Here is a 25,785-nt window from a genome sequence, read left to right as displayed (position 1 = left end):
AGAAACTCGATGAAGCCTGCCACTTCGCGTGGACTTGGTTCCACTCACTGAAGTGATCCTGTCGACATGTAGGAACGTATCAGATCGCTATGCGATGCGATGCTATCGTTGTCAAACCTCTCACTATGCGCATCCTCATCCTTCGTGAGCAGGCAGCCAAGGTGGCAGCCAAGGTGGCAGCCAAGGTGGCAGCCAACCATCAACAATATATTACTGTCGACCTGTAAGTATACCTGTTTCTAAACAGCGGTTGGCTACAAGAAGTTTTTGAGTCATCGCCAAAAGGCTAAGAAACCTAAAAAAGTGAAGATTATTCGAAAAAAGAATAGTAGATCAAACTAAAAACTAACATTATTTTCTAGAAATATCAGCTTTTAAAAGTTCCCACGTGTTTTGGCGATACAAGTTACGACTCAACTCAACAACTACTTTTTGCAGTTAACCGGTTTTCAGAAATATACGACGGAAGATCAAATGCTTTATTACTTTATAAATATAAACAAACACAGCATCCACACTTTTACTGCTAAATGAAAGGAGAAAGGTGTCTCAGATTTGAAACGATGCAGAACAAATAGATTATCAGGAGAGTGATAAGCGTCCCGCCATCGTCACTGCACTGTCGCCAGGGCACAAAGCTCCCCCCACATGGCTCGTGCTGCGTGGCACGTGAGCATCATCGTATCATGAGCTCAAGTGGCACCAACACCCTCCACGGTCAGCACGTTGGTCAGTAAACTGGACAGTGCTCTCTGAAGGAGCGGCGGTGTGGGACGATGCACTCGTTGGCGCCAGGAGACTCCCCCGGCCCGGTCCTTGTGCATACGAGTACAGTTAGGTAATTAGCTGAGTTTAAGTCAACTAGCAATAAATACTAACATGGGCTAAGTGATGGTTCCGTACTAACACACAATTATGGGGTTTATGCCTAAACTAAAAGTCTATTTATTTATTTTATAAAATAAATAAATGTATACCTTTTCATATTTTCCGTACTAGCTTTTGCCTTCGACGTCACCCGCATGCAAGCCCCGCTTGTATCTAGATTGTAGACCAAACGTTCGTCAGTTTAGACGAACTAGTTGTGCTATGTAAAATACAAAGTTTTCGTCTCATCGACGATTGGATGGACGACACACCCTTGGATCTGGAAGCTGAAAATTTTCACGAAGGTTTTCTGTAGAATGTGGACGAGAAAAAAGGTTGGATTATTATCTTTATGTATCAAAATTACTTTTAATAGATGAAAATTTATGTTATATTCCTAGCACAAAATTAGCTTTAAAACTTTCTTAATGTCAAGTATTTAAAATGTCAATACCTACAATATAAATATTTGTGTATTGGTAATGTCATCGAGGTCGTCATTGCGATACTGCCGGCGCGGCGGCGCGGCGCAGCGGCGTCCCTTCCCACGATCAGTGCGTCTGATCCATTATCCATTAACACCTCAACACACCGCTGCGCCACTGGGGTCTGAACGTCAGTTTTGTGCACTGCAGTAAGCCAAACGGTCTGTGGTTTGGTGACCCCATTGGTTTAATGATAACATGTGTCGGTTGTGATGTTCGGGCACCACACAATAACTGCTATTAGTGAACTCCGTCCGCCCATCTGGTTAACTAACTAACTAGTCAGGGGTGTCGTGGGCGCACTTGTCCGCATCTGTGTCGAATACATTATCTGCGGGGCGCGTATCGCGTATCGCGTATCGCGTATACACGTTGTTGTTAGTGTAGTGTGTGAAACATAACCTGTCACTTGCGAGACAGATTTATGGCGCCCGAGCGACGCGCGACGGCCGCGGGACAGGCGAGATGGCACTCGTCGCCCGCACCGGGTTAGTGCGGGGGCTGTGCCGAGTGCGGGTGTGCCTGCATTATGGCGCCCGAGCGACGCGCGACGGCCGCGGGACAGGCGAGATGGCACTCGTCGCCCGCACCGGGTTAGTGCGGGGGCTGTGCCGAGTGCGGGTGTGCCTGCATTATGGCGCCCGAGCGACGCGCGACGGCCGCGGGACAGGCGAGATGGCACTCGTCGCCCGCACCGTGTTAGTGCGGGGGCTGTGCCGAGTGCGGGTGTGCCTGCATTATGGCGCCCGAGCGACGCGCGACGGCCGCGGGACAGGCGAGATGGCACTCGTCGCCCGCACCGGGTTAGTGCGGGGGCTGTGCCGAGTGCGGGTGTGCCTGCATTATGGCGCCCGAGCGACGCGCGACGGCCGCGGGACAGGCGAGATGGCACTCGTCGCCCGCACCGGGTTAGTGCGGGGGCTGTGCCGAGTGCGGGTGTGCCTGCATTATGGCGCCCGAGCGACGCGCGACGGCCGCGGGACAGGCGAGATGGCACTCGTCGCCCGCACCGGGTTAGTGCGGGGGCTGTGCCGAGTGCGGGTGTGCCTGCATTATGGCGCCCGAGCGACGCGCGACGGCCGCGGGACAGGCGAGATGGCACTCGTCGCCCGCACCGGGTTAGTGCGGGGGCTGTGCCGAGTGCGGGTGTGCCTGCATTATGGCGCCCGAGCGACGCGCGACGGCCGCGGGACAGGCGAGATGGCACTCGTCGCCCGCACCGGGTTAGTGCGGGGGCTGTGCCGAGTGCGGGTGTGCCTGCATTATGGCGCCCGAGCGACGCGCGACGGCCGCGGGACAGGCGAGATGGCACTCGTCGCCCGCACCGGGTTAGTGCGGGGGCTGTGCCGAGTGCGGGTGTGCCTGCATTATGGCGCCCGAGCGACGCGCGACGGCCGCGGGACAGGCGAGATGGCACTCGTCGCCCGCACCGGGTTAGTGCGGGGGCTGTGCCGAGTGCGGGTGTGCCTGCATTATGGCGCCCGAGCGACGCGCGACGGCCGCGGGACAGGCGAGATGGCACTCGTCGCCCGCACCGGGTTAGTGCGGGGGCTGTGCCGAGTGCGGGTGTGCCTGCATTATGGCGCCCGAGCGACGCGCGACGGCCGCGGGACAGGCGAGATGGCACTCGTCGCCCGCACCGGGTTAGTGCGGGGGCTGTGCCGAGTGCGGGTGTGCCTGCATTATGGCGCCCGAGCGACGCGCGACGGCCGCGGGACAGGCGAGATGGCACTCGTCGCCCGCACCGGGTTAGTGCGGGGGCTGTGCCGAGTGCGGGTGTGCCTGCATTATGGCGCCCGAGCGACGCGCGACGGCCGCGGGACAGGCGAGATGGCACTCGTCGCCCGCACCGGGTTAGTGCGGGGGCTGTGCCGAGTGCGGGTGTGCCTGCATTATGGCGCCCGAGCGACGCGCGACGGCCGCGGGACAGGCGAGATGGCACTCGTCGCCCGCACCGGGTTAGTGCGGGGGCTGTGCCGAGTGCGGGTGTGCCTGCATTATGGCGCCCGAGCGACGCGCGACGGCCGCGGGACAGGCGAGATGGCACTCGTCGCCCGCACCGGGTTAGTGCGGGGGCTGTGCCGAGTGCGGGTGTGCCTGCATTATGGCGCCCGAGCGACGCGCGACGGCCGCGGGACAGGCGAGATGGCACTCGTCGCCCGCACCGGGTTAGTGCGGGGGCTGTGCCGAGTGCGGGTGTGCCTGCATTATGGCGCCCGAGCGACGCGCGACGGCCGCGGGACAGGCGAGATGGCACTCGTCGCCCGCACCGGGTTAGTGCGGGGGCTGTGCCGAGTGCGGGTGTGCCTGCATTATGGCGCCCGAGCGACGCGCGACGGCCGCGGGACAGGCGAGATGGCACTCGTCGCCCGCACCGGGTTAGTGCGGGGGCTGTGCCGAGTGCGGGTGTGCCTGCATTATGGCGCCCGAGCGACGCGCGACGGCCGCGGGACAGGCGAGATGGCACTCGTCGCCCGCACCGGGTTAGTGCGGGGGCTGTGCCGAGTGCGGGTGTGCCTGCATTATGGCGCCCGAGCGACGCGCGACGGCCGCGGGACAGGCGAGATGGCACTCGTCGCCCGCACCGGGTTAGTGCGGGGGCTGTGCCGAGTGCGGGTGTGCCTGCATTATGGCGCCCGAGCGACGCGCGACGGCCGCGGGACAGGCGAGATGGCACTCGTCGCCCGCACCGGGTTAGTGCGGGGGCTGTGCCGAGTGCGGGTGTGCCTGCATTATGGCGCCCGAGCGACGCGCGACGGCCGCGGGACAGGCGAGATGGCACTCGTCGCCCGCACCGGGTTAGTGCGGGGGCTGTGCCGAGTGCGGGTGTGCCTGCATTATGGCGCCCGAGCGACGCGCGACGGCCGCGGGACAGGCGAGATGGCACTCGTCGCCCGCACCGGGTTAGTGCGGGGGCTGTGCCGAGTGCGGGTGTGCCTGCATTATGGCGCCCGAGCGACGCGCGACGGCCGCGGGACAGGCGAGATGGCACTCGTCGCCCGCACCGGGTTAGTGCGGGGGCTGTGCCGAGTGCGGGTGTGCCTGCATTATGGCGCCCGAGCGACGCGCGACGGCCGCGGGACAGGCGAGATGGCACTCGTCGCCCGCACCGGGTTAGTGCGGGGGCTGTGCCGAGTGCGGGTGTGCCTGCATTATGGCGCCCGAGCGACGCGCGACGGCCGCGGGACAGGCGAGATGGCACTCGTCGCCCGCACCGGGTTAGTGCGGGGGCTGTGCCGAGTGCGGGTGTGCCTGCATTATGGCGCCCGAGCGACGCGCGACGGCCGCGGGACAGGCGAGATGGCACTCGTCGCCCGCACCGGGTTAGTGCGGGGGCTGTGCCGAGTGCGGGTGTGCCTGCATTATGGCGCCCGAGCGACGCGCGACGGCCGCGGGACAGGCGAGATGGCACTCGTCGCCCGCACCGGGTTAGTGCGGGGGCTGTGCCGAGTGCGGGTGTGCCTGCATTATGGCGCCCGAGCGACGCGCGACGGCCGCGGGACAGGCGAGATGGCACTCGTCGCCCGCACCGGGTTAGTGCGGGGGCTGTGCCGAGTGCGGGTGTGCCTGCATTATGGCGCCCGAGCGACGCGCGACGGCCGCGGGACAGGCGAGATGGCACTCGTCGCCCGCACCGGGTTAGTGCGGGGGCTGTGCCGAGTGCGGGTGTGCCTGCATTATGGCGCCCGAGCGACGCGCGACGGCCGCGGGACAGGCGAGATGGCACTCGTCGCCCGCACCGGGTTAGTGCGGGGGCTGTGCCGAGTGCGGGTGTGCCTGCATTATGGCGCCCGAGCGACGCGCGACGGCCGCGGGACAGGCGAGATGGCACTCGTCGCCCGCACCGGGTTAGTGCGGGGGCTGTGCCGAGTGCGGGTGTGCCTGCATTATGGCGCCCGAGCGACGCGCGACGGCCGCGGGACAGGCGAGATGGCACTCGTCGCCCGCACCGGGTTAGTGCGGGGGCTGTGCCGAGTGCGGGTGTGCCTGCATTATGGCGCCCGAGCGACGCGCGACGGCCGCGGGACAGGCGAGATGGCACTCGTCGCCCGCACCGGGTTAGTGCGGGGGCTGTGCCGAGTGCGGGTGTGCCTGCATTATGGCGCCCGAGCGACGCGCGACGGCCGCGGGACAGGCGAGATGGCACTCGTCGCCCGCACCGGGTTAGTGCGGGGGCTGTGCCGAGTGCGGGTGTGCCTGCATTATGGCGCCCGAGCGACGCGCGACGGCCGCGGGACAGGCGAGATGGCACTCGTCGCCCGCACCGGGTTAGTGCGGGGGCTGTGCCGAGTGCGGGTGTGCCTGCATTATGGCGCCCGAGCGACGCGCGACGGCCGCGGGACAGGCGAGATGGCACTCGTCGCCCGCACCGGGTTAGTGCGGGGGCTGTGCCGAGTGCGGGTGTGCCTGCATTATGGCGCCCGAGCGACGCGCGACGGCCGCGGGACAGGCGAGATGGCACTCGTCGCCCGCACCGGGTTAGTGCGGGGGCTGTGCCGAGTGCGGGTGTGCCTGCATTATGGCGCCCGAGCGACGCGCGACGGCCGCGGGACAGGCGAGATGGCACTCGTCGCCCGCACCGGGTTAGTGCGGGGGCTGTGCCGAGTGCGGGTGTGCCTGCATTATGGCGCCCGAGCGACGCGCGACGGCCGCGGGACAGGCGAGATGGCACTCGTCGCCCGCACCGGGTTAGTGCGGGGGCTGTGCCGAGTGCGGGTGTGCCTGCATTATGGCGCCCGAGCGACGCGCGACGGCCGCGGGACAGGCGAGATGGCACTCGTCGCCCGCACCGGGTTAGTGCGGGGGCTGTGCCGAGTGCGGGTGTGCCTGCATTATGGCGCCCGAGCGACGCGCGACGGCCGCGGGACAGGCGAGATGGCACTCGTCGCCCGCACCGGGTTAGTGCGGGGGCTGTGCCGAGTGCGGGTGTGCCTGCATTATGGCGCCCGAGCGACGCACCCGTGCGAGTTGAGTGGACCACGGCGCTCGCCGCCCGCACCCGTGCGAGTTGAGTGGACCACGGCGCTCGCCGCCCGCACCCGTGCGAGTTGAGTGGACCACGGCGCTCGCCGCCCGCACCCGTGCGAGTTGAGTGGACCACGGCGCTCGCCGCCCGCACCCGTGCGAGTTGAGTGGACCACGGCGCTCGCCGCCCGCACCCGTGCGAGTTGAGTGGACCACGGCGCTCGCCGCCCGCACCCGTGCGAGTTGAGTGGACCACGGCGCTCGCCGCCCGCACCCGTGCGAGTTGAGTGGACCACGGCGCCCGCCGCCCGCACCCGTGCGAGTTGAGTGGACCACGGCGCTCGCCGCCCGCACCCGTGCGAGTTGAGTGGACCACGGCGCTCGCCGCCCGCACCCGTGCGAGTTGAGTGGACCACGGCGCTCGCCGCCCGCACCCGTGCGAGTTGAGTGGACCACGGCGCTCGCCGCCCGCACCCGTGCGAGTTGAGTGGACCACGGCGCTCGCCGCCCGCACCCGTGCGAGTTGAGTGGACCACGGCGCCCGCCGCCCGCACCCGTGCGAGTTGAGTGGACCACGGCGCTCGCCGCCCGCACCCGTGCGAGTTGAGTGGACCACGGCGCTCGCCGCCCGCACCCGTGCGAGTTGAGTGGACCACGGCGCCCGCCGCCCGCACCCGTGCGAGTTGAGTGGACCACGGCGCCCGCCGCCCGCACCCGTGCGAGTTGAGTGGACCACGGCGCCCGCCGCCCGCACCCGTGCGAGTTGAGTGGACCACGGCGCCCGCCGCCCGCACCCGTGCGAGTTGAGTGGACCACGGCGCCCGCCGCCCGCACCCGTGCGAGTTGAGTGGACCACGGCGCTCGCCGCCCGCACCCGTGCGAGTTGAGTGGACCACGGCGCCCGCCGCCCGCACCCGTGCGAGTTGAGTGGACCACGGCGCTCGCCGCCCGCACCCGTGCGAGTTGAGTGGACCACGGCGCCCGCCGCCCGCACCCGTGCGAGTTGAGTGGACCACGGCGCTCGCCGCCCCCAGCCGTGCGAGTTGAGTGGACCACGGCGCTCGCCGCCCCCAGCCGTGCGAGTTGAGTGGACCACGGCGCCCGCCGCCCGCACCCGTGCGAGTTGAGTGGACCACGGCGCTCGCCGCCCCCAGCCGTGCGAGTTGAGTGGACCACGGCGCTCGCCGCCCGCACCCGTGCGAGTTGAGTGGACCACGGCGCCCGCCGCCCGCACCCGTGCGAGTTGAGTGGACCACGGCGCCCGCCGCCCGCACCCGTGCGAGTTGAGTGGACCACGGCGCCCGCCGCCCGCACCCGTGCGAGTTGAGTGGACCACGGCGCTCGCCGCCCGCACCCGTGCGAGTTGAGTGGACCACGGCGCCCGCCGCCCGCACCCGTGCGAGTTGAGTGGACCACGGCGCCCGCCGCCCGCACCCGTGCGAGTTGAGTGGACCACGGCGATCCGTCCAGCAGTTTGAGCCGTGCGTTGATAGATCCGTCAGTCAGTCACCTTCCCTTTAATATATTTAGATCTGATTGCCACCTAAAACAACAACGATGATAAAATAAAGAAAAAGGAATAAATACGACAACGTAATAAGAAAGTATTTTATAACTTTATCAGTTTAATTGCCGTCGTCGTGTCGCGGAAATTGATTTGATCGACGCGCGAGCGCATTACTTATTACTCGCTTGTATGGCGCGTAGGAAGGAATGGCGCGGCACAAGTTGCAAACCCTGATACAGGGTCCCATTGCCTGCGGGAATAGGAATATACTTTTTACGTCTATAGATGTTAAAACGACCGCTGAAGAAATACCCGTCGTTAACTTAACAGCTACAATAATAAATATACTTTAATGAGGGAATCGATGCAATGATTCTCGTTCACCGTCGCCCGGCAGCTGTCTGCAGGTCCCGGCAGTCGGCAGCTGTTAGCATCCAACTAGGAGTCTAACGAAAGGTCCAGTGATAGGTGATAGTGACTCTCAGTCGGCGAGGTTGGGAGCTTGGCTCGCATTGCTGGCTGATAGACTTGTAGCTACTGACTTGCTCTTAGCTCAAGAGAGCTCAAAGAAAGGTCTCATAACCTTTTACCTAGAGTTACCTACCTTAATTTACTCCGGGAAAAGTCTTTAATAATTCGAAAAGAGAACTTCCTGTAAAAAGCATGCATGGAATAGTGCCAAGAATACAGAAGAATGCATTTCTAAGCTGAACAGCCAGGACGATTCTATACGCAAAATATGAGCCAGGTTTTTCAATATCTCTTCCAATTTTATCACTTTGGGCACTGTTAATTTCATATTGAAAATGTATTTAAGACCTTTCAATTCTATCAAGATATACGCTAATTCCTATTTTTTGTAAACTGCCTACGAAAAGGAAACGTCCATCTCCGTGTCCCGCTCGTCGTAGTTTGCAGTCAACTTGCGCGCCACACTGTCTGTGGTCTCACCGCTCTGATCCATCCCACATGTCATTTGAATTCAACTAGTCCCCGCGTCAAAGCATTCTGACCCCTGTGCCAGTACGTGAAGGGTGAAACTGGCGCGGCACGCGGGGAGGGTGATCATTAGCGAGGGACCACCGCACGCGGCACCTGCCGGGCGGCGCGCATATAGCCTACATGTGATGACATTCAACTGCAGAGTGTGTAGTGTAACCAACTATTCAAACTTATTCTTATATACGACTGGCTTATTCGCGACCTCGTCCGTGTGGACTATCAAACCGCTATTTCACCCTATTAGGGATTAAATTTTCAAAAATGTCGTCATAATATCTATCTGCATGCCAAATTTCAGTCCGGCCGTCCAGTAGTTTGACCTGTGCGTTGATAGATCAGTCAGTCAGTCACCTTTTCCTTTTATATATTTAGAAGATAGAAGATAGATACACTCAGTGGCGTGCAGGTCATAGAGGCATAAATGCACTGCTTACCCCAGTTGTAATAGCTCAATGCAAATTTTACATTATGACCTGCCAGTTATCAGGTTCCCCTAACTAATGCCTACCCTGGCTTCAAACCCTGTGCACGCCACTGGATACACTCGATACAAAATCAAATTGAAGAATTGTTGTTGAAAACTTGAAACACGAACAACAAGAAGCTAAAACTAGCCAGCATCGACGATAGGTCCCCAGACACTGCAGTCCTACTCGTATGTCACCCGAGGGCTTTTTTTAAAGGAATATTAGCCATGTTACTACTAATATTCCCCTTTCCTCTCCAACTAAGCGTCAAGCTTGTGCTAGGAGTAGGTACGACAATAGTGCAACGGGCGGGATTTGAATCGTCACGTCGACCTTTTGGTTTTCAGTCCACTCCACAGAATTTTAACATAGACAAAGACAACGTGTGTCAAATTACTTATAGTTATTGTTTTACTAGGTTTACTAATTGTTTTGCATGCCTAATATTTAAGGCGAAACATTTCTACTGGACAATTTTATGTAATAACATCTCGTTGTAAAATGTTTCCGCAAATAAAGAATCTTTGAATCTTTGAATCTTTGAACTCCTTTAAAACGACAACCGTCCATCCGTCCGTGCTCGGGCACCTCTAACTTTTCGGAGTTAGGTATATGATGTGCATTTTAAGCAATTAATTAACATCAATTGCCTTAAATGGTGAAAGAAAACATCGTGAGGGAACCTGCATATTATCTCTGAGTTGACGGGCTGGTCTGTGTGCAGCACGTGGTGGGTATGCAGGTACACTACTCGGAAAGGTTTCAAAATATTGCGATTGGAGATACGGAACTAGATGTAAAAGTTGTTGATACACTTTCACACAAAAATCAAATCGAAAAATCAAAATATGCAAAGTCAAACTGGAGTTTTTCTCCCGTTTCCCGCGGAACTCTGATGTTACAATAATGTTTTGGGTATATCAGCGTTCTTTGTCTGCAGCCTGTATTTGCGTGTAATGTCATCAAGATAGATCTGCGACTGTGCGTGATACAGTAGCAGATAGAAGAACACATTCTTGCGATGTTAGAAAGGTTACCTAGATAACATTAATTGTCAGGGTCGATTAAAAGTGGGAATCCATGGTGAGCCCACATCATATCCGCCATAAACGTTCTCCCGGTGGTTTGTGACCGGTCCAATATTATAGGGTTTGCTTACCTACTATCGATGTAGCTAAATGTTTCCACAAGGTACCTAGTACCTACCTACTAGGTAGTGGTTCTAGGGAGGTACGTGTATTCATGTATTTCTCGGATAGCACAGTGAATTGAGCGGAACCAATATCGAATGCTTATTGGATATCTGAGACGTTCCAACTCCGACAGTAAGAATAACACATTGAGTGTAAAAAACCAAAAGGCAATAAGAAAGCGGGGCAGGTTCCCACGAGTGTCGGGCGTCGGGCCGGTGTCGGGTGCCCGACGCCCGACGCCCAACGCCCGACACGCGTAAATGGCGTATCATCATCCAATAATATTTGGTGTGGAGCGAGCAAACAGCGCGAGGGTCGGCGAGTGGTCGGCAAACCCCGGTCCCGTGTTTGTGCGCCGCACACCGACGTGCGGCGCACACCGACGTGCGGCGCACACCGACGTGCGGCGCACACCGACGTGCGGCGCGCGATGGCCGATGCCGCACACCTGCTCGCCACGCTTGTTTTTTCTAACGACCAGTTTTTCTATGAACAAGTTTGGGCCGCGTTAATTTGCCCCTCGTTCCTCTAATACAGTTTGTACAAACACTGCACTCCGCTCGCTGCACACTCCACACTCCACACTCCACACTCCACACTCCACACTCCACACTCCACACTCCACACTCCACACTCCACACTCCACACTCCACACTCCACACTCCACACTCCACACTCCACACTCCACACTCCACACTCCACACTCCACACTCCACACTCCACAGTCTCCGCTGAGCTGAGTGCACTTCATCTTCGATCGGTACACATGTTGGTGTGTAAACGCAGAGCCCTGTTCACTTTGTTTTGTGTCGCCATGATCGTCTGTAAGTCATTACTTCTTGCTTGATCTACTTGCTAACAGAACAAACCATTGACACGACGTGCGACGCGCGACGCGCGACGCGTGGAGCCATGGAACCCAACATGGAACCAATCAGTACAAGTAAAATCGCATAGTAAGGTACTTTGCGAGTTTACTTCAGATACTTATTACTATTGTGTACATTTGAGAAGGAAACAATTCTTTCTGCGTCGCTCCTTCAACTCGAAGGGTCGTGGCTCGGCAGTCGCTTATACGAGCGGCTTCGTGGCCAGGAGTGTCGACTGCTTCTGACGCTATCTGGTCGGACGACGAGGTCGCGGGGCGTGTCTTTCCTTCGACCTGACAGGTGGCGATATTCTTGCGATGTGACCGAAGTACTCGAGGGTCCTCCGCAGAAAATATTACATAACTTCATTTTTTTTACTAAGGAAGATTACTTAATTAGATTACTTTGAAGAGAACTGCTATTGAATGGCGATGTAAAGGAAGGAGTACAAATACGTAATTGATTTGAAGTTTGTTTGTGGAGCACCGATAAGGAGGAGAGGCGAGCGAGGCGAGCGCGGAGCGCGTCCTAAGCTAACAGCTAATGTGTTTGTGTCAGCGATGGAACAACACCCACAAGTAGCCCACTAACCCCGACCCTCGTCTCTCCTCGCTGGCCGAGGTGCCCCTCTGTTAGCCATAAAATTACAATGCACTATTTATGGTTTACCTACATAGGTACAAATTCCTTTATTGACTATAATAATGTTTAAAAAAATATATGTACTTACTTAAAAAGTAATTTTTGAATAAGTTCCTAAGTGGCACTGAAACAGTTTGGAGAGAATAGCACTATACACTAGTGGGGTTTTTATTGGTATTATAGTTACTTATTGTGAAATTTTACTTTCATGAGTGAAAAAACAGGATAAACCTAGACCGTGCCGGGCCCGAGCCGTGCCACGTCCGAGGCACGTCCGAGGCACGTCCGACGCGCAGACGCCCCACGGATAGGAATTTTGTATGAAGAAACGTAACAAGGAGGAGGCTCGGATGATTCGGACATGGCACAGTCTGATGCTCTGGTCTCATGTGACATACACATTCCCAATTCTGATGCCCCGATCGCGGCACGGCGCGGGCCCGGCATGGCGCGGGCCCGGCACGGTCTAGCATAAATCATTCCTAAATCAATATAAAGGAGCGACGCGAGTTAATGCTCCATCAAAACCGACCGAGGATCTGCGATTGAGAGATGAAAACAAGAAAGTTGTAGGTATGGGTCACCTTTAAAATATGGACCAAAATAGTACCTTTGACATGACAATTGGCACATAAACTAAACTGTTAGAATGGCGCGTGAGAGGTCAGTTTGTGTGCGCAACACGAGCAGCGAGATGCCGACAATAGCTACCTACGCTGTGATACTGTAGTCGTCCTGGCCCTGCTCGCACTTGGCAACCTCGTCACGCGCCGCGTCGCGCCCGCACGCCGCCCGCGCGCCGCCCGCACGCCGCCCGCACGCCGCCGCCGCCGCTCCACGACTCCTAAACCAGCATAAACTGACTCTCAAGCATCATTGTCTTCAATATTCGCAGTTTAGAGAAGCATTTATCAATTGCGGTTGTCGCGGGCGGCGGCGGCGGCGGCGCGCGGGCGGCGTGCGGGCGCGGCGCGGCGCGGCGCGGCGCGTGACGAGGTTGCCAAGTGCGAGCAGGGCCAGGACGACTACAGTATCACAGCGTAGGTAGCTATTGTCGGCATCTCGCTGCTCGTGTTGCGCACACAAACTGACCTCTCACGCGCCATTCTAACAGTTTAGTTTATGTGCCAATTGTCATGTCAAAGGTACTATTTTGGTCCATATTTTAAAGGTGACCCATACCGCCGGCGCGCAACTATTGAGACTACTTTCTGCTTTCGTTGCCGCAGGAGCCGTTTGATACTTCCCACAACGTCCCAAATTATTGTTTCCCGAAACTGACTGGGTGGTGTTGTTACATAAACAATACAGCATACACAGGTCACAGGTACATACACAGGTCACAGGTACATACACAGGTCACAGGTACATACACATTATACAAGTATCCATATGAATTGTCTGGTTTGCTGTAAAACGTAGTGATTATATACCTACTCTTTGGTTTGCTGTCATATTTACACAAATTCATATAAAAAATAGCTAATTCAAGTCACTTGTGACAAGACAATACATGACAGCATCACGAAGCAGACTACACTAGCGGCACGCTATGATGGCCGGTTTGACACATTACAATAGTGATGTGGAATGTCAATTTATTCTCGAACAAAAAACAATTAAGTTTTGTTTTTGTACCTGATTAAATAGGTTTAATAAAACAAAAATGTATATGTTTATTTAATTTATTTGAACGAACTGAATATTTGAACGAAAATGAATATATATAATGTGTTTATAAACACTCTTGTGAAATAAAAGATCTTGCGTTGCTCTGTAAAGAGTATTATGTTTTATTAACGCCCTGACATTTTACAAGAACCAAACACATAAGTTGTTAAAGATTATCTTACCTGTAAAGAGAAACAACAATTGAAGCTATTATTTCACTGTTATTAGGTATTGTTTAAACTTTAAATTCTAATTTTATATTATAATTCGAAATTCACTCGCACAGCTAACGTTTTAATAAAATAACAACCTGACAGTTGACACTTGACAGCTCTCTCGGGTCAATGCGCGGCAGATTCAAATTATGTGATCATAGACATAGATAAGTGATGACATTGACATAGACAAATAAATGAAGAGAAATAAATGGGCTTCCTAAGGTCATTTATATCTCCCCCCCCAGCCGTCGTCAATTCAACACTGGAACCAATTTTGTTATGTGGAATAGGTTTGATTCACACTTCTTATGTCCTGTGTTTATTTTGTAGACTGAGGTTGAAATTTTTTCTAAGACCTCATACGGGCCAATTTTTAACTCATCTAGTTTTTTCCTGTTCAAACGGTTACCATTTTCAACATATACTAAGTCTCCTACTTTTAATTCACATGTTCTCCTGTTCTTGTCAAAGTATTGTTTATTATAATTGTGCGATTTTAAAGTGTTTTCCAATGCGGTTTTTCTATCCTTCAATAAATCATTACGGCTTTTATCTTGTTTCAATTCTTCTGGTAGTATATCAACATTTTTTCCTTCCAATAGATATTTTGGTGAAAATCCTGTTACAGTATGTTCCGTTTCATTATACTTTTTTGTGCATTCATGAGCAATAGTTGTCCAAGCTAATTTATCTTTCCTTTCATTTATCTTACATCTTATTTTATTTGTCAGTGTTTGATTTAATCTTTCATTCAGACCATTAGAAAATGGTGAATTCACTGCAGTAAAGATGATAGGTATATTCTCTTTGTCTAAGAAATTTTTAAAATCCTTTGAATTGATGCCGGGATATTGATCAGATAAAATTAAGCCAATTTTATTTTCACGTGTTACCTTTTGGACCAACCTTATAAAATCATTGGCATTTTGGGTTTTCGAAGTCAAAATATAAGCATATCTCGAAAAGTGGTCTACTAGGAGGTGTAAATATGTCTTTGTAGAACGTGAGCCACCAAATCCACCAATAGTATCTATAGACATTATTTCAAAAGGATAAGTAGCCGGACCTAAGTGAGACATTAGTCCAAAATTATATTTCCCTCTAGATTTGTTTTTTATACAGATTTCACAGTTGTCACAAATTTTTTTGATATTATATGTTAAATTTTTTGCTGTATAGAATGGATTAATTTTCCTTTTCATCTGTTGTATCCCAATATGACAGTACATATAATGTATTTTCTGTATAAATTTTTTACTAAATTCCTCAGTTAGTATTATCTTTTCCCTTTTCCCATCCTTACGATAGTATATGTTATCTTTTAATGTTACTTTATATTTATTCTGGTTTATATCTTGATTCCTTTTTTGATCATTTTGTATATCCTCTAGTTGAATCAAGTTTATAATTTTTAAAATTTCATCTTGATTTTCCCATGGGTCTAATACTGCATTTCTGCTTAAGCTATCTGCTTCCACATTGTATTTTCCTGGAGAGTATTCTATCTCAAAGTTGAACTGTGATAGGTAATACGTTAAGTCTCCTAGTTCCTCATCTGTTCTTGCCTTTATGTTCATTTTCTCTAAAGGTTTATGATCAGTGAAAACCTTGAATCTTTTTCCTATAAGCCAGTATTGCCAGTATTTTACTGCTTCCTTTATTGCTAAACATTCTAGATAAATGGCTTTTTTCTTTTTTTGTGTGTCATTTAATTTTCTTGAAAAATATGCACATGGTTTTTCTTCTCCACTGTGTTGAGGTTGCTTCAAAACAGCAGCGATACCTTGTATACTAGCGTCTGTATATATATGTATCGGGAGATTAGGGTCAAAGATCGCTAAAATAGGTTGCGAACAAAGTAATTTTTTTATTGTCTCAAAAGACTCTTGACATTTTCCTGACCAAATAAATTTTTGTCCTTTTCTTAACAAATTATGTAATGGATCTAATATTATTGATATTTTTGGCACATATTTCCCATAAAAGTTTATCTTCCCTAGAAACTGTCTAACATTTTTCTGGGTTTTCGGAACAGGGAAATTCTTTATAGCAATTAAGTTATCTTTCAGTGGAGTGACTGTATTATTCTTGATAATATGGCCCAAATATTTTACTGAGTCTTGTGCAAAGTTACATTTTGAGAATTTTAATCTAAAGCCTTCTTCTAATATTGCTTCCAGCAAAAGTGATAAGTGCTTGATGTGGTCTGAAAATGTCTCAGAAAATACCAAAATATCATCAATGTAGTTTACAGTGAAATCTGATAGTCTGTGTTTCCGTATAATACTACTCAATATTCTTTGAAAAATTGCAGGTGATGTTTTTAAACCGAATGGTAAGCATGTCCATTGGTAATGCCCATCCTGGGTAACAAATGCTGTTTTTTCCCTGTCTTCGATCTTCAAAGGAATGGACCAGAAGGCTGAATTTATATCTAGTGTTGAGAAGTATTTACACTTTGCAGTCTTTACCATCAAGTCTTCTATAAGTGGAAACGGCTGCGCTTGAGGAACCACAATTTTATTTAATTCACGAAAATCTATACATAGTCTTGATCTTTTCCCTTCTTCTTTTTTATAGGCCAGTGTTACTGGCGCAGCAAAAGGACTGCAGGACTCTTCAATTAGGTTCTCCTGTAATAACTTAGATACTTGCTGTTCAATTTCTTTTTTGTCTTCAATAGTGCACCTATAAGGTCTTTTACTACAGTATTTATCAATTAATAAATCAATATGTGCTTCATAGCCTTTCACAGTGCCTATATCATATTTATCCTTAGCAAAAAGAGGTTTATATTTGCATATTAAATCCTCTATCTCTGCCTGCTTTTGAACATCCAGATGATTGACAGAAATAATGAAACTAGTCTCTTCTACATGTTCATTGAAGTTTATTGTATATTTATCCTTAGTTTTATTCAGGACCTCCACATTTTTAATATAATTTTCCTCAATCTTACTATTTGAAATGTCCGATGGTATTCTTTTGGTTTTTAGGCTTACTTCTTCTTTATTATTATCTATTTTGAGGTTGATTGTACCCTGAGTAATTTCTAACTTCTCATTTTGAATCAGATGAAATTCTTTTATGCAGTCCAGACCAACTAAAAAGTCATAATCAAAGTTTTCTTCATCAATCACAAAAACATTAGCTTTTTTTTTCCATTTCAAAAATCTTTATCTTTAATGTTACTATTCCTTTAGTTTTTTTTCACGCCATTAATCGTTTTTAAGTTTGCATTTTCAATTGCAATATTATTGTTATTAGGTTTCAAAGATAGTAATCTAGAATTTATTAAAGAAACGTTTGATCCAGAGTCATAAATCCCTGTTATTTCTAAGGAATCATTTAATAACAATTTAATTTTGATTAATGGCGGGATCACTAGTTTTTTGGATTTATTTCGTTTAATTCTGTTTCTAACTCTGAATTATTAACTGTTTTTATCTGATCTCTTTTTTGTTTATCATTATTTTTGTTTTTAAACCAACACAAAGATTCGGAGTGATACCGGTTGCCTTTGTTTTCTTTCTCACAAATTCTGCATGGTTTGTAACTTCCATCTCGGTCTTTAATTTTATTTTCTAAACCTTTCATTTTTATTCCCGAATTCTTTTTATTCACTAGATGTTCCAAGCCCCTGATATTATTAAACAAATCCTTAGTCTCCTTTAAGCTAGTTCTATTGATTTTGTCTGCAATAAAATTTGGGAGCCCGGTGGCAATTAAATCAATTAACGTGGTATTATCCATTGATTTATTAACTTCTAATAAAAGTTTTTCCTTTTTCAAAGCATATTCCAGTAATGATCCTTGTCTATATTTGAATAGCATTGCATATCTCACTGGCGACCATCCCCTGTCTGCGTAAGTTTCACAGAAGTTTTCCTTCCACGTTGACCATTCCGAGTTTACTGTACATTTTATGAGTCTTGAACTGTACCAATCGAGGCATGAATCTTCTAAGAATAATCTCAAGGCCTCAATTTTCTTAGTGTCTTCTTCTATACCAACACGAATACATTCTGATTCAAAAATAGCCATCCATTGTGATACATTTGACATCTTATTATTGAATTTCTCTAATACAATTTTTTCTGTCAGCTTTTTTATATTGTCGGACTTCGATGAATTCTTTTTTTCAGCAAAATTCTCTAAGATTCTCGTCAAAGCCTCTTCTGAAATTCCAGAAGTAGAGGGCAGTGTCCGCGTTTCTTGTGTTGATTCCTCTAGCAAATATCCTTTAAACTGCATGTTTCCATCTTCATCTATGTAGGTACCACATATCTCTGGTGTTAGTGTAAATCAAACTTGTCTTCTATCATTTCTCTTTTGTAGTGTGGTTTTTACTTTTTGAAATGTTTGAGTTTTTATCAATGTGTCGTGCAGTTTTGCTGGTTGGAATTCTTCCGGCATTAAGAAGGTACGATTATTATTAGTTATTGATGTTAAGCAGATGACATTTGATTTCGGATCATCCATCGATTTTTTTACAACAAATTCCAATCTTAACTTCTCCATGTTCTTGCAAAAAATAGCTATAGAATTGTTGTTTTATAATGTGTTTATAAACACTCTTGTGAAATAAAAGATCTTGCGTTGCTCTGTAAAGAGTATTATGTTTTATTAACGCCCTGACATTTTACAAGAACCAAACACATAAGTTGTTAAAGATTATCTTACCTGTAAAGAGAAACAACAATTGAAGCTATTATTTCACTGTTATTAGGTATTGTTTAAACTTTAAATTCTAATTTTATATTATAATTCGAAATTCACTCGCACAGCTAACGTTTTAATAAAATAACAACCTGACAGTTGACACTTGACAGCTCTCTCGGGTCAATGCGCGGCAGATTCAAATTATGTGATCATAGACATAGATAAGTGATGACATTGACATAGACAAATAAATGAAGAGAAATAAATGGGCTTCCTAAGGTCATTTATATATACATACTTTATATGCACACAAGAAACATATGAATACAAAAGATACCGAAAAAGGTGCCACAAAAGGCCATAATTAATCAGATTCGTCCATACTACTATTTTCACTGTCGTCACTGCTATCATCACATACATTAATAATTATATGTTCGTTTTCTATAATATTATCTATTTTCACATCTCTTTCATAATCTTCCCTTATTAATTTAACAGTTCTATTCACAACCTTTTCCCAGTCTCCTTTAGTCACATGTTCACAAGCTTCTTCTAATAATTTTAGCATTTTTTTTGTGGTAAATGGGGGTTCTGTATTGTGTCTTGCAGCATATCCCTTAATTTGAGCCCACACCAACTCAATCGCATTATACTCACAATGGTAAGGCGGTAACCGTATAACTCTGTGCCCATGTTCTAATGCTATTTCGTCAATGACGTATCGGATCTTGGTTGGTTTGTTTTCTTTTAAAAGACGTACTAATTCCGCTTTTAACATATTCATGTTTGCATCTACGCCATTTTTACGAAGCCATGCGACGATATCAGCTTTCTTTTGGGATTGGGCAGGTGGCTTGTCAATTTGCATCGAGTGGTATGGGGCGTTGTCCATAATTATAATAGATGGTTCAGGGAGGCTACACAACATTGAGGTAAACCATTCAGTAAACTTTTCTCCATTCATGTCTTCATGATAGTCTCCAGTGGTTTTTGACGCAAAAGCCATGAGAGAACCTTCGACAAACCCGTTGATGGTTCCGGCGTGACAAATTATAAGTCGCGATCCTTTTCCTACAGGAACTTTGGAAGTAGATGCTGCTGTGTCATCGTTCCAAGAACGGCCTACAGTATGGTTAGCATTAAGCCATGTTTCATCCAAGAACACAACATTTTGCCAATTTTTGATTTCTTTCACTTGCCGTAAAAAAGTATACCTTGCCATCGCTATATCAAATCTTTCCATCAATATTTTGCGTTTGTTACATTTTTTGTATCGAAATCCAATGGTCTTCAAAATCTTCGTTAAAGAACTTTCCCCACCGAAGAATAATCCAGCTTCCTTCAGTGAATGCACCAACTTTTTTCTTGTTGGATACTCCTTCTGTAAATAGTAGCCGTAAACATGTCTTCGGATAGCATCGGCATCAAAGCTATCGATGCCTACGACTGGTTTTGCTCGTTTTCTCTTTTTTGGTGTGTGAAGTTTATTTTCTTCTGTGCCAGTCTCGCCATATTTTTTTTTAGTTATCCGTCTAACAGTTCGTTGTCCAATATTAAGCGCATCAGCTACGCGTTCAACCACTGACGTTATAGGTAAAATTGGCCCTCCATTTTGAGCTTCACGATCGAAATAGTTACGAAGGCGTATTAGGAACTCACGTGTCTGACTATTTAGAACAGTTCTCTGCGTACGTTCGGTCATATCGACGAAATCCACAACAAAGGGCTTGAACAGAGTCCAAATTAACGAGCAAGGGTCAACAGTAATGCAGTATCAATATTTGAAATCCAAAGCCAGGTCAAAACTATATCACAATCGCATTGCACTGACAGTTTATACTTTTCGAAGCAACGTCAATTCGAAACTGCTTTGTTTTGCATTGAGCATTGACGCGAGTTTGCCGGAGGTAGTAGTTGTGCTAGCCAGCGATCCTATGTGACGATCGTATTAGATTCCATTTTTAAAAATTTATTGATATTTTTTTGCGATTTCAGAGGTTTGTCCACATAGTGAAAATTGTTCATATTCACAAGTACATTCACCCCTTAAATGGTGCAAACTGATTTTTCTACACTTGTATACATTTAAGAAATCAATTTAATAAATAAATTTTGAGTCCTAAACCTAAAACTACATTCGATAAAATTTATGAATCTCTGCACATCACTATCGTCAATAAAGTAATACAATTATTTCCTTCAAAGTCGTTATCAATTAATACGGAACTTCATGAGCGGACAAACGTCAAACCGGCCATCATAGCGTGCCGCTAGTTTAAGCTTCATTTGTGCTCACCAGCATGTCACCAGCACTAACAAACAATAGCAAAGCTTTCTGATTGCTGAAAACTGTTCAAGATACCTACGAGTAGGTACGAGGAGGCGATGTCACTGTCGTTGGTGTTTCTGCGCCGGCACTTGCGCTGCAGTCAGATCCCGCAGTGTGTGCTCCCCTCCTCCACCACCGGGGGGCGGGATGCTCGGCCTCGCAGCTCGCAGTCAGCTCTACGCTGTTCAGGCTACAGGTAGAATGACGCGGATTTGTCTGTAACCTGCCGGCTAAAAATAAACAGGGTGCAGCGAGCGTTCCCGCGCCGAGATTGTGCGGGTGTGCGGGGGGAGGGGAGGGGGGAACCGGTCCCGGCCCGCGCCGCCGTCGTCGGCCGGCGATGCACCATGTAGGTACCAAGTCACAAGTGTTTTAATTTGGAAATAATCAATGAAAGGATCATCTCTATTGAGTCAACTTCGAGTACTTAAACGAAATCGCTCGGAACACTGCGCTACCACAACATTCGATAACACATTTTGGCGATAAAACAATCGAGTCGCCTCGATCGTCGAGTCGCCTCGATCGTCGAGTCGCCTCGATCGTCGAGTCGCCTCGATCGTCGAGTAGGTTCGGTTCGTTACTTCGTTAGTGATGAATGGGAATACTAAAGGATAATGTTAATAAGATAGGTATCCTGTTTCCTGCGATTTAAATTCGAGAGCGTCGAATTTTGAAGCCAGTTTCCTTAACTATGATATTGATGAAATTAAATACCTACCTAATTACTAAAAACACACAACAACAAAATATCAAAAACCATTCTTTTAGCTACAATGAGACAAAAAACTCTGCTTTTCCATTGAGTCAGATATTCAACGAAACAGTTTGTGTCCAGTTGGCACTTCGGAAACAGTTTCTGTCCAGTTGGCACTTCGGAAACAGTTTGTGTCCAGTTGGCACTTCGGAAACAGTTTGTGTCTAGTTGGCACTTCTGAAACTAAAGTGTCTCTTGATTGTACAGTGTAATGTCGCATTTACACGTGCATTACATTTACAAATGAGGTATAATACCTACAGACCCCTCGTAAGTGGGTACAATATGGACGATGGCTCACGTCACGACCGCCGCGAGCGTGTCGTGACGAGTGGCGCCACCTGCCGCACAGACCTTGCGCGCCGCGGGCTGTGGGTCAGCTCGCAGGACCTCACAATAACAGTGCTTTGTGACGTGGGCTCATGTGACGAGCCGGTGTGTGACCTAGCATGACGAGTGTTGCCAAAAGTCTTAAGTCTTAAGCTTGAATTAATATTTAAGTCGTTTGGTGTAAATGTAAATCTTCTTTATTTCCTAACCCGTGGGAATTGTTTATTGTTTGCTAAATTTCAGCTTCCTAGACTGAAGGCTGCTCGGAGATGACTTGATGAGTCAGTCAGTGAGTCAGGATTATTTTTAGATTTCACATTACTTGCTTAGTAAAATCTTAATTCAAGGGCAGATAATACAAGACACAAAAATCAACAAAATATTCTGATTCAATAACATCCATAAAATAAGTTGGATGCCAAGCAGGAGGATAATTTTTTGGCTTTTTGCAGATTGGGCATGCGCTATTTGCAGATTGTTCATGCGCTATTTGCAGATTGTGTATGCGCTATTTGCAGATTGTTCATGCGCTATTTACAGATTGTTCATGTGCTATTTGCAGATTGGGCATGCGCTATTTGCAGATTGTTCATGCGCTATTTGCAGATTGTTCATGTGCTATTTGCAAATTGTGTATGCGCTATTTGCAGATTGTTCATGCGCTATTTGCAGATTGTTCATGTGCTGTGCTATTTTCAGACTATTCATGCAGATTGTGCAAATAGCACATAAGCGCTATTTGCAGATTTTGCAGCCAGGGTGGAAACTTAGAAAGCCTACGTGTAAAATTGTACACGTCACGGCCACATATTGGCTATTGGCTGGTTTTGTCACTTTTGTCTTGTATACAAACTTGAGTTTAATTTAAAAAGGCTTGTGTTCAAAGAGCTCCATCATCTACTGATAGTTAAGTAGGTATTTGTTATTTTAGGGACTCTTCCTCCGGCGCGCGGCGTCCTCATCTAAGTGACGACAGGGAGGCGTCCCGAATCTATTACACTTCACGGCAGCCAATTAATTAAAATCGTCAGCCGTATCTTAAGGCAAAGCACTATCCTGCCCCCCCCCCCCCCCTCCCACCCCCGCGTGCCTCTTTGGAGGCTGTTCCCCCGCGCCGCCTGCGCCGGTATTTTAATTAAGGCTGCGCTCCTCGCCCGCGCACACATGCACACACGCGTGCAGACATACAAGCTCCTGCACACACACGCACGCGCGCGCGGCGAGCCTGAGAACCTGCGCCTGCGCAGCGCGAGTGAACGACACGTGACGACCTGCACGTGCTCACGCGACCCGCTGCTGCCGGCAGATGCTCGTGGTCTCGCTAAACAATCTTCTTCTTGGAGGTTGGCAACCATTAGGCCTATCTGCACGTTGGACACTCACCGGACGCTGCTGCTCGGAAAAGAGATCTTCTACTCTTCCCGTACCATTGCATTGGCGTAAATTGTTTAGCTACGATGTTCTTCGGCCGGGTGCTCTTCTGCCGGCTCTTTATCCCTGAGTAATGAACTGAAGGAGGTCGTAGACAATGAGTATGTACTTATATCAGCTGATCTGCAGGAAGGAGTACCTACAGGCTAGAAGTAAGTCAGTCAGTAATGAATACTGATGTGTACATGCAGGCGGCACAGCAGCACAGCGGCACAGCAGCACGGCGGCACAGCGGCACAGCAGCACGGCGGCACAGCGGCACAGCGGCACAGCAGCACAGCCATCGCAGCGAGTAACTAGTTTTGTAACTGATGTGAGGCGTTACTTACTGAGTGGTGTAACTGATGTGAGGCGTTACTTACTGAGTGGTGTAACTGATGTGAGGCGTTACTTACTGAGTGGTGTAACTGATGTGAGGCGTTACTTACTGAGTGGTGTAACTGATGTGAGGCGTTACTTACTGAGTGGTGTAACTGATGTGAGGCGTTACTTACTGAGTGGTGTAACTGATGTGAGGCGTTACTTACTGAGTGGTGTAACTGATGTGAGGCGTTACTTACTGAGTGGTGTAACTGATGTGAGGCGTTACTTACTGAGTGGTGTAACTGATGTGAGGCGTTACTTACTGAGTGGTGTAACTGATGTGAGGCGTTACTTACTGAGTGGTGTAACTGATGTGAGGCGTTACTTACTGAGTGGTGTTACTGATGTGAGGCGTTACTTACTGAGTGGTGTAACTGATGTGAGGCGTTACTTACTGAGTGGTGTAACTGATGTGAGGCGTTACTTACTGAGTGGTGTTACTGATGTGACGCTTGTTACTTACTGAGTGGATCTTACTGAGTGGATCTTACTGAGTGGATCTTACTGAGTGGATCTTACTGAGTGGATCTTACTGAGTGGATCTTACTGAGTGGATCTTACTGAGTGGATCTTACTAAGTGGATCTTACTGAGTGGATCTTACTGAGTGGATCTTACTGAGTGGATCTTACTGAGTGGATCTTACTGAGTGGATCTTACTGAGTGGATCTTACTGAGTGGATCTTACAAACATTCCATACATAAATACGTTTTTTTTAAGTTCTGATATATTTAAGGGTCTGTAATTATTATAGGTTACAATACTTTTCAGGAGCGCCAATATCATAGATAGAGTGTCGTGGTGCAGCTCGTGGTAGCGGGGCCGGGGCGCGGCCGGACGGACGGACGCCAGTGGCCAGTGGCCGCGCCGCCATATTTGGCGACGGGTTCCCACGCCGCGCCGCACAGGTCGGGCGGAATTCGCTTTCATTGCTATACGTGATCCGAGTTAATTATTGTGATTTACATGAATGAATATCCAAACATAGCAGCCGTTTTAATTGATCACAGATTATGCAAAACGCGCTCTCTTTGCATTGCTTCAACCTTTTTTCGGTTTCGATGGGAACCATCTCACATCTGCACCAGTAGTGTATACTAACATCGCCAGTGGGAACTGAAGACGTTATTTAAATGAGTAAAGGTTTCTAATTTTCTTTGACCTTCATAATATCGTGGGGTACTATACTTCTGTTCTCCTCGGACCTCGGTTCACTTGCAAGGTGAACAAACAAGTAGGTTGGCGCACCGCGCGCTGTACGCGGCCCATACAAATCAACATGTAGGTAGGTACCATGTGCCATGTGCCATGTACCATGTGCCATGTACCTACATGTAGTAAGTAGATACGACGATTACTGATTGAATATTATTAATCGATGATACAGCTCAATGCGGACATTCAAATCAGATTGTTCGGAATTCTACTTTCGTTATTATATCAGTAAGTTAGAAACTATACAAATAGGTTACTTAGTTAACTTCTTACATTTCAACGAAATTTCCAAATAATTTTATAATAAAGTGGTACCTACATCTTTCAAAGCCGCTCCGAGTGCGATATCCAAGAGATGAACAGACCACAGACGCACTGGAATGCTGCCACTTGCCGGCTCTGCGGTGTTTCATTTGTATTTAAAAGGGTAGTATTAAAATGGTAGATGCAAGTAATGGTTTGCAACTGTGAGCCACAGTCTATATTATGTGTATCTACTCGTGTGCCACAACTGCACGCGTGCCATCATCGCGTTAATTGTCCCCCCCCCCCCCCCCCCCCCTGCTCCGCGCCTCCGAGGCATGATGACAATTGAGCTGCCGTTGATTTGCGTGAGAACAGTGTCACTTGTGGCGCGCTCTGTGTCACGAGTGACACTCGCCGTCTACCGCGCTCATGGTTCAAGTAGACATGTCACATCTTCTCTGTTTTGAGTTAAATATCACGTGATGGTCCTTTATGCCACGTCACTCGTACTAAGTACTTTATGGAAGAGTGCCCCCCGGCCTCCGTGTGGCCCGCTAGGCGGC

The 25,785-nt window shown here is 49.0% G+C and overlaps 1 pseudogene; it reads right to left on the bottom strand.

Moving 5' to 3' along the window:
- Positions 1 to 16,597: 16,597 nt before the first annotated feature.
- LOC138403523 (uncharacterized) lies at positions 16,598 to 18,832 on the bottom strand (annotated as a pseudogene).
- Positions 18,833 to 25,785: the final 6,953 nt, after the last annotated feature.

The sequence above is a fragment of the Maniola hyperantus genome, chromosome 18 (assembly GCF_902806685.2).
Source record: "Maniola hyperantus chromosome 18, iAphHyp1.2, whole genome shotgun sequence".
Lineage (NCBI taxonomy): Eukaryota > Metazoa > Arthropoda > Insecta > Lepidoptera > Nymphalidae > Maniola > Maniola hyperantus.
This window is presented reverse-complemented; position numbering and strand designations above follow the sequence as displayed.